The sequence below is a fragment of the Equus asinus genome, chromosome 12 (genome assembly GCF_041296235.1).
Source record: "Equus asinus isolate D_3611 breed Donkey chromosome 12, EquAss-T2T_v2, whole genome shotgun sequence".
In the NCBI taxonomy this organism is placed as follows: Eukaryota; Metazoa; Chordata; class Mammalia; order Perissodactyla; family Equidae; genus Equus; species Equus asinus.
In genome coordinates this window covers 71,664,176-71,674,102 of record NC_091801.1, presented here as the reverse complement: position 1 = coordinate 71,674,102, position 9,927 = coordinate 71,664,176, and the positions used below count along the sequence as shown (strand labels likewise).

The window sequence follows — 9,927 nt, the reverse complement described above, 5'->3', positions numbered from 1 at the left end:
TAATCATCTACTTCCATCTGTCTTCTGCCCCCGAGACCGCGAGGCACCCTAGACCAGGACCTGCCACAGAGTAATAATAATAATCACTAATAGTGGCTAATAGTCCTTGAGCACATACCATGTGCTAAGCAATTGGAGTGTGGCATTTCATTTTTTGGGGGGGTGCCCAAATAATTTACTTTCTTTTTCTTGAAATACAATAAATTTATTAGAACATGTTACTCTCTTGTCTATTTTGGGTCTATTCTCCCAGGCACGTGGTGTCTCTTTCAGTGTGTGGTTTTAAATATTTCTTTTAAATGGAAGTTTTCTTGAATTATATTGTTTTTCTGATCATTTTCCTTTTTTTCTTCATTTATTTGTTTATTTTCAGATGTACATCATAATACATTTCAAATTCTGTGTAGATTACATCATGTTCACCACCCGAAAACTAATTATAGTCCATCCTCTCACATGTGAGCCTAATCACCCCTTTTGCCCTCCCTCCTTCCGCCATGGTAACCACCAATCCAATCTCCAATGCTATGTGTTGTTTGTTGTTGTTTTTATCTTCTACTTATGAGTGAGATCATATGGTATTCAACTTTCTCCCTCTGACTTATTTCACTCAGCATAATACCCTCAAGGTCCATCTATGTTGTCACAAATTGCTGGATTTCATCATTTCTTATGGCTGAGTAGTATTCCATTGTGTATATATACCACATCTTCTTTATCCACTCGTCCCTTGATGGGCACCTAGGTTGCTTCCAAGTCTTGGCTATTGTGTATAATGCTGCAATGAACATAGGGGTGCAAGTATCTTTATGTCTTTGTGTTTGCAAGTTCTTTGGATAAATACCCAGCAGTGGGATGGCTGGATCATATGGTAGATCTATCCTTAATTTTCTGAGGACACTCCATACTGCTTTCCATAGTGGTTGCACCAGTTTTTCTGATCAATTTCTATCCAAAAGGTTTTTTAATGCATATTTATTGGGGTATAATTGAAATACAAAAAAACTGCACATATTTAATGTATATAATTTGATGGGTTTGAAGATACGCGTATACTGGTGATACCGTCACACGATCAAATAGCATCTCATGTAATCATCACACAACTCCATGAAGTAAATATCATTTCTTATGTTTATTATGCTGATGCACAAAAGCCCTGGAATTGCAGTGGCTTAGCACAGTAGAAGTTAATTTGTTGTTCGTGTAAAGTCCACAAGGAATTTCTGACTGGGAGGCAAGAGAAGGACAGGGGTTCTAGGGGATGCTACTGGTGTCCCACTCACTGGCTGTTCCTCAGCTATTGTGTTGGCTTTGAAGGGCTCTCAGATTCCCCCTTTTCCAGAAAATTGACTTGTGCACAATGGTGGGAGTAGGGGAGAGGGGGCTTCCTTACCCGGGAATTTACACCCCCCACCTCCTGCAATGCTAGTGGCAGCCCTCGGTCAATGACTGCCTGATCCAGGTACAAAGGCTGCCCACCTCCCTTGTTTAGAGGTGGAACCAGCTCTGTGGTGTAATTCATGCTTCAGAGCCCCCTGTGAGACCAGGCCAAGACTAGTCCCCTGCTGAAACCACATCCTTGCTCACTCCCAGCCTGCTTTTCCCACTCCCTTTCCTCTGATATCCCTTCTTCAGGAAATCACGTGCACTCTACTCCTTGTCTCAGGCTCTGCTTCAAGAGAAACTGGCCCAAGACAGGAGCTCTCGGATCCATGCAGTTATTCAGGGATTCCAGCTGGTGGAGGCTCTGTGTTGAACACAGAGCTTCCAAGTCATGCCAGGGCTCAACGTCCTGCAGTAGACTGGGAAGGAGAGAAAGAAAGAGGAGGGTGGCGAAGGAGGGTGTATGCATCAGGCCTGGAAGAGGTACCCATTGCTTCTGCCCACATTCTGTTGGCCAATACTTAGTCACTGCCACACCTAATTGCAAGGGAGGCTGTGTAACAGAGTCTAGCTGTGTGCCATGGGGAGAGGAAAATGGGTTTGTGACCAGCTAAGCCAGTCTCTGTGATGATAACTCATTTTAAAGGTAAGAAAACTAAGGTTTAGACGTTTTAAGTAATGCATCCAAGGTCACAAACTCAAGACTGAAAACACAGACAGTCTGATGCCAGAATCTGTGCCCTTGACCGCGCCTCTACATTACCACATGCAAAGTGCATGGAATGTTGGCAGTGAGTGAAGATGCCGAGGTTCCTCTTGTGGCAGGTCCCTTGTCCCCATGGCTACATGGGCACGGCTTTGCATTACCAGTGTGTGGAATCCACTCTGGCCTGACTAACACATCCCCCATTTGAATTATAAAGTAAATTGTAAGAATACCCTCCTCTACTTCTTTCTGGGCACCACCTGAACAGATTTCAAAGATGAAGCCACAAGACACCTGTCAAAATGGGAGTAGGGGCAAAGAGTAAAATCAACAGACCTTTAACATGGCACCATTTCTTCTCCTTTCTAGGCCTTGAAATCCCTACTGGGACCTTCACAAGGCTCATTCTCCCCTCGGGTTAGCCTCCTTGTGGCTCACTCCGCTCCAGCCAAAGTGATTTCGTTCTGAGTGAGGAAGCAGAAGGGTCTCCAGAATGGAGTGGGCATGAGTCTGCCTGGGCTCACATTCTAGCTCTGTCGCTTCAGAGCTGTGTGACTTTGAACAAGCAGCTTAGGGCAGGTTGTTTTTAATCTGTAAAGTGGGGATTATAACCCCCGCCTCATAGGTTTGTGGTGAGGATGAAATGAGTGTCCATTTCATTTCTGGGAGTGCCTCTGCATTTTAGGCTTCTATGGCGTTCACCATTATTATTGCTTGAATAGACTCCTTCCGAATCCCGTGCTAACTGAAGGCAGGGGCCTCTCCATCCTTCACAGCCTCACTTCCCTACAGGGCTCGGGCTCACAGCCACATCCTCAGGGGAACATTCCCCACCCCCCAGCCTACGACCGGCTCCTCTAACCTTCTTCCGCAAGGCTGGAATTAGGCTACGATGAGTGAGGCACCATCTTATTTGCTTTGGGTGCAAAATTTAAGTGGATTCCCCCTGCAAAACTCTCAGTAATCAAGATAAATAATATTCTAATGCAATACTTTAAAATATCAAAACCAATGCAAAAAATATTCCATGGTGAACAAAATGGCGAGTTTTAAATGCAGACCTGTTCCATGCTGAACCAAGCTGGTGCCTGAAGCCAGAGGGAAAATGCGTGCTCCTGGTTTTATTGGAAGCCAACTCTCCATCATGATTTCAGGATCCACTTCTTTGATTATCTTGTGTACATTGGAGAGGATTGCCGTGTTTGACAGCTTCTTGTGATCAAGTGGCAATCTTAAACTATTTTTTAATTAACAAGCTGAAGCAAAATTATAAAAAATTCTATGTTGGAATAAATAAAATATTTAAGCCTAAATTAATGTGAGTTTTAATATATCTACTTTTTCAATGACTTGAATGCTCTGGGGAAAGAATGACCATTAAAATATGCAGAAACAGGAGGCCGGCCCAGTGGTGTGGTGGTTAAGTTCACACACTCTGCTTTGGCTGCCCAGGATTCGCGGTTTCAGATCCAGGGTGTGGACCTACACACTGCTCAGCAAGCCATGCTGTGGTGCTGGCCCACATACAAAATAGAGGAAGACTGGCACAGATGTTAGCTCAGGGACAATTTTCCTCAAGCAAAAAGAGGAAGATTGGCAATAAATGTTAGCTCGGGGCCAATCTTCCTCACCAAAAAAAAAAAAAAAAAAGCAGAAACAGGGGCTAGCCCCATGATATAGTGGTTAAGTTCAGTGCACTCTGCTTTGGCAGCCTGGATTTGCAGATTTGGATCCCAGGAGCAGACCCACACCACTCATCAGCCATGCTGAGGCAGCGACCCCCATACAAAATAGAGGAAGATTGGCACTGATGTTAGTTCAGAGCTAATCTTCCTCAAGCAAAAACAAGAGGCAGTTTGGCAATAGAGGTTAGCTCAGGGTGAATCTTCCTCACCAAACAAAAAAAAAAGCACACACGTGTATATAGAGGCACACATTTTCTTTTTGCCTTAGGCGTCAACATGGCTTGGCATGACACTGTTCTTTCTTTAAATTTTGGATATTTTGTTCACCATGGATGCTTTTGCATTAGTTTTGATTGAGAAAATTGTGTTAAAGTATCTATCTTTCTGCTTTTTTTTTTGGTACCTCCTTAAATTTTGCACCCCAGGTGAGTGGCTCACTTGCCTCGCCCTCATCCTAGCCCTGTGCTTTGGTGGCACTACTCACAACGACAATGACATAGTTGCACCATTGCTTGTTGGATTATCCTGCACACATGCTCCCTGAGGCCAGGGACAAGGCCTGCTTTGCTCTCTACTCTGTTGCCTACACTGTCACTATGCTTGCCCCACTCAGGTCTGCAAAAACATCTGCTGAACAAATGAATGAAGAGATTCCTGAAAGGGGCCCCTCTGGATCTGGTTTGTAGTTGCAGTTCATTTCTTCACATTGTTTAATTTAGTAAATACTTATTGAAGTGGCTGTCGAGATGGTAAAGACAAGGCCTCTGCTCTCAGCGAGCTTGGCTGGTGGTGAAGACTGATCTAGAAACAGTTTACTTCCATAGGAGAAGTACTGGGAGAGAGAGGTCATGGTGGGGGAGCTGTGAGAGCACAGAAGAGGGGTACAAGCTCAAACTGGAGGTTCGGGGAAAGCTGGCTGAGAGACGACTTCTGAGTCAAGTTATGAAGGAGGAGTAGGGGATAGGCAGGTGAGCAAGGAGAAAATGGAATTTTGAACAGAGGGTGCAGCACGTGCAAAGGCCCACGGACGAGAAACAGTATGCTATCTACATGTGGGAATTCAGAGCAGTTTGGTACTCTTGGAGCACAGAACCTAGCACTTGAGATAAGTTAGGACAACCTCGTAGACATGGGCTGGGCACATTCCTGCAGTCCTCTATGCCAGTGCCTTCATTTCTCCGGGGTGGGTGACCAGTGTAACTGCTTTTCCAAAGGGGACAAGGCAGGATTCCACAGGTCGTTCTGGTGAATGCGTGCCCAGCTGTTTTCTGAGATGGTTAGATGCATGGCCAGATGTTTGAGAGTTGCAGGGAGCTGTTTGTTATGTAGAATAGGAAATGCTGGAGCTGAAACTCAGTGCAAGCTTAGAGTGCTAAAAGTAGACGCACCAGCCCCAACCCCAAACTCAACCACAGCCAATTCAGCATGTGTCCCCTCATCCCTCTGATATGGATCCAGGATTGTCACCTGCCACTAGGCTGTCATTCACACCAAGTAGGAGTTTAATAACATCGATTTCCCTCTTGAAGCAATCTCAGCCGGGCCCTGACACCAGAGAGAGTGCTGTTGCCAGCCTGAGGCAGCACTTCTGTTACAACTCTCTGATCCAAAGTCGCAGTTGAAGCAATGGACACCACCCCTTTGCCAAACAATTGTCAGTCCCTGGCCGCGGGCTCGAGAGCTTATCACAAGGGTCTGGTGGGGCTTCCTGTCATAACTTTGCACAAGGTGTGGCTTATCTTTCGGGAAGCTTTGGAGCTGTGAGTCGAGTTGCAGGCCCTTCCCTGCGGCCCATTTCATCCTGAGATGAGTGTCATCGCTCACAGGGAGATGAAAAGTGCCCTGCCCTGATTGTTAAGGTTTAGCATATCAGCTCCTTGAGCTTGTATCAAAAAGACATTTGTGGTGGCATTTGACCTCCAGGAGGAATCTGGGCCATCTGATGGCAATTATGGCACTTTTATCTGTATCTGTTGAGCATAAACTCCCAGGGCAGCAGCTTCCCACCCATAATCTGGTTTCAACCATCAGCGCTAGATAGAGGATATCTTGCCAGGGAGGCAAGATTTCTCCATAGAAGAATCCAGTTGGTCTGGGAGAAAGGAGTCCTTTCCATATTTACCCAATGTAACTCTCTTCCAAGTGTGGAGGCATCTGGCTCCTGTTCTTTTTAGCTGCACGATTTTGGGCAGCTACATAGTCACTCTAAGCCCCAGTTTCTTCCTGAGTCAAATGGGAATCACTTTGCCTATCATTCAGGATCAGCAGTGACAGTGCATGCAGAGAACACAACAGATGCTTCGTCCGGGTTTGCTGACTTCTGGACATGGTTCTTTCCTCTGTGCCCCAGTCTCTGATACTCTGGTCAAAACTGGAAAAGGAAGTGCAGCTACCACAGGGGAAGTTGGTAAGTGGTGCCCGGATTCTAACTGAAAAGATTGGGCTCCAAAGTTGGGTCTCTCGCATGACATTTTCTTTCCTTTTCAAGCATATCACACTTTCACATAGTCATTTATTTCACGTATATCATTCCACTGGTCAAATACTAATTTATTTTGTCTTCTGCAACTTTGGGGAAATGAGAGCAGGAGGATTTAGTCTCAGTTTGACCTCTGACTCACGGACTGTCTCCAGCCTTGGCCAAGGCCACCTGTGGAACTGAAATCTGCTAGCCAGAGCTCTTGATGGCTAGTGAATTGTCCGGCTCTCTCTCTTGCGGCAGGTATCCATCTCTCGTCTCTTGGCATTGACGATGTGGTGGTTCCTGCATCCTGTTCTGACCGCCTGGATGATGTTGGACAAATTCTCCCATGTCCTCATGGGAGAGCTTTGCATGGAGTATTTTTCAATGTCTCTTTCTGCTTTTATTGAGTTCTCTTCTCCTGTTTGTACGTTCTGCTTTCGCCAGCCATTGTTCACAGATAAAAGCTGAGTTGTGTCTCAGGTCTGCGTTTGCATCAGTCATCCAGATTTCTCCCCCACCCGCTCATCCACTCAGGAGCCCACTTCTTTGCCTCCTTCAAGATGGCGACTTCTCAGAGTTAAGATTTTTTGTTGATAGGCAGATCTGGGCTCAAATGTTAGCTTTGCCTCTTACAAACTGTGTGACGTTGGGATAATTTATTTATGTCATCTTTCTGAACCTCAGTTTCTTCATCAGTAAAAGAAGAAAGCAGCCATAGACAACACAAAAACAAATGAGCTTAGCCACATTCTAATAACACTTTACTGATGGAGACTGAAATTCCAATTTCGTATAATTTTTACATGTCACAAAATATTATTATTCTTCAATTTTTTCAACCATTTAAAAATGTAAAAAGCGTTCTAAGCTTATGGGCTGTACCAAAACATATGGCAGGCCAGATCTGATGTGCGGGCTGTAGTTTGCTAACTGTTCTAGTCCATTCTAGACTAGGACGGTCTATCCCTGTTTAGTCTTCCTCAGGCTCAGTCCCTGGGGCTGAGCCTATCATTTGAGAATCCCTTGTCTTCAGAGCTCAGTATTTGAGGCTGGAAGGAAGGCAAGAGGTACAGTTCTTGGTCCTGTTCATGCAGCTGTGGCCTCCCTCTGGTAACTGCACAGAGTGGGGCATTTGGCTCCTGCTTTCCTCCCACTGTCAACTCACACCTGACCATTTGGTGCCGTGTCAGGTAAATTTGCTAACAAGTGGCTTGTCCATAAAATCTCATTTACGTAGGCCCCCTATACATAACGGAGCATATCTCTAAGGTGAGGGGACCCTTAGGTTGACTATTAAGCCTATGAAAGTTCATGCTTCTGAAAAAAAATTGCGTAGGCAGTGCATATACACATCACCGAGAATCACACCCACCCTATTCCTATCATTCATAACCCAAGAACATGAAAGTTACTTGGTTAGAAAAATCAGAAAGACCTGAGACTTATTTTAGTACTAAAATGTAACTTTTTATGAAATTTACGTCATTGACAATATCTCCTTACTGTCCTGGGATACATGATGGCAGGACACCGTGTATGCCTTTCCAGGGTGGGATGAGGAGAAAGAAGGGCTCAGGCCAAGACAGGGTGTCATGATCATGGCCTCTAGGAATTTTTCTTGGCTCTCAAATGTGGGGGGCAGGGGGGTTTGACAGGGACAATGAGCTCATGGCCCAGCTGGCAAAATCCAATTAAGCTCATTAACAGGGTGGCCTAGCCTTGGGTCAGCTCTGCGGCAGGACCTTGGAAGAGGAAGAAATGCCTTCCTGAGCCTGGGACATCTGGTTCCCCATTGGCAGCCAGAGTAGCTACATTTAGGGCATTTCCAGGTGGGGCAGGGCTGTCCCCTGGCCTGGAGTCTGTGCATGATTAGAACTAAGGTGACCAACCGACCCACTTTGCCCAGGACTGGGCTGAGGGGTTGGTTCCCTGAAAAAACTAGGAAGAGTCGGGCAAACTAGGATAAGTTGGTCACCCCATATCACTCCTTGGGAAGAAAATGAGGCCTGTGGTGACCTTGAGGATGTTAGTAATCCTTTACCTTGATCCTTGAGAATAGGCATCTGCAAACATTCTATAAAGGACCAGATAGCAAATGTTCAGACTTTGTGAGTCAGACGGTCTCTGTCACAACTACTCAGCTAAGCCACGGTAGCGGGGAAAGTAGCCATAGGCAATATGCAGATAAAATGTTACCAGATTTGGCCTGCAGGCTGGGCTTTGCCAACCCACCTTGCTATAGCCATACCTTGCTATAGAAGGTGTTTATTTTTTCTACCCTTCCCTTGATGCCACATGCATATGTACCTTCAGTAACTTTGTTCAGGAAGAAAGATACCCTAAAGGTCATGGAGGACTTGAACTTGGAGTTAGACAGACTCAGCTCCAAGAAGGTTTTATTTGAAAAAAATACTTTCGCTATGTGAACAATGCACAATCATTGCACCTGCTAGCTGAGTGACCTTGAGCAAGTCGCTTGACATCTCTGAGCCTCTGTTTCCTCTCTATAAACTGGGAATAAGGGAGAATGATATTTGCCTGCCCAGACTGAAGGGAAGGGGGTATAGATTCCACCTCTTGGTGAGAGACGTGTCAGAGAATAAGAGGCCACCTTTCATCCACCACAAGAATGGATCTGGAGGTGCGACAAGGACATCCAACACACGACTCCTTTGTACCCAGCTCTGAGCTGGTTGCTGGAGCCAGAAAACTCAACAAAATGACACACAGCTCTTTTCTTCATGAGATTTATGGTCTGGTAGACTATGTAGATAGATAAAAAGGCAATTACAATAAATAGGGTTAAATTCCAGATAGGGAGAAGGCAAGGCAGAGGGGACTTCAAATCCTTTTCTTATTGGAAGAAGTTTCTGTGAGGGGAATACATCTTTTCTACTGCCCTGAAGAGCTGAGAGGAGCAACTGTTTGGGGTCTATCCTATGTGGGTGCATGAGCTTGGGTGGGGTTGTTTGCTGCAGGGGTGTGGGCTCAGAATGTGCATGTGGACATGCGTTTGTCTCCTGATGGGTAATTGGTGGGTGTGTGGCTGTCTGATGACAGATGAAGGACGGCTTGATGTAACAAGAGAATTGTTTGCATCTGTGACTTGAAGAAACAAAGAACTTTAGGGCTTGGAAGAGTCTTAGAGGTGATCGGATCCAGTTCCTGGTCCTCTTCCCATGTTACAAGTGGCTACGTGGAGGACTGGTCCAAGCCCCTCGGTTGGTCCCCTGACTCCTCTCCCAAGTTTACTTGAACAACCAAGGTCAGCTAGATTCTGGGTGAACTCGGCAGTTGAGTTCAGACAGCGCTCACTGGCTCTGCCTGGTTTTGGGTTCACGGAGGAAGGCAAGGTGAGTGCTAGGAAGATAGCAGGGCATGTTCATGGCAATGAACCAGGCACAGGGCCAAACGCTGTTCTCAGTAATGGTTAGTTGAATTTGAACCCACGTTTTGTTTATGTTTCATCAAAAGCAAATTCGAAAACTGCCTTTAAAAGTTTCAACTTATATTAAAATTCTTTCGTTTCCATTTCCATGAATAAAAACCCCAATTTAAGACCACATAAGCTAGGGACATGATTTCAGGGGAGATGGTGTTGTGTTCCAAGATGCCTGTAATGTTTTTAAGGTGTGAGTTGGTTTATGAAGATCTTGGAGGAGTTTCAGAAGGTAGGGAGGACCTTT

At 45.5% G+C, this 9,927-nt stretch overlaps 1 long non-coding RNA gene across 2 annotated transcripts in view; it reads left to right on the top strand.

Moving 5' to 3' along the window:
• Positions 1-5,813: 5,813 nt before the first annotated feature.
• LOC139039933 (uncharacterized) overlaps positions 5,814-9,927 on the top strand; it is a 59,714-nt gene continuing 55,600 nt past the window's right edge. For both annotated transcript variants that reach the window (XR_011493352.1, XR_011493353.1), the window contains exon 1: positions 5,814-6,184. This is a non-coding gene — a long non-coding RNA (uncharacterized lncRNA). The remainder of the gene's footprint in view (positions 6,185-9,927) is intronic.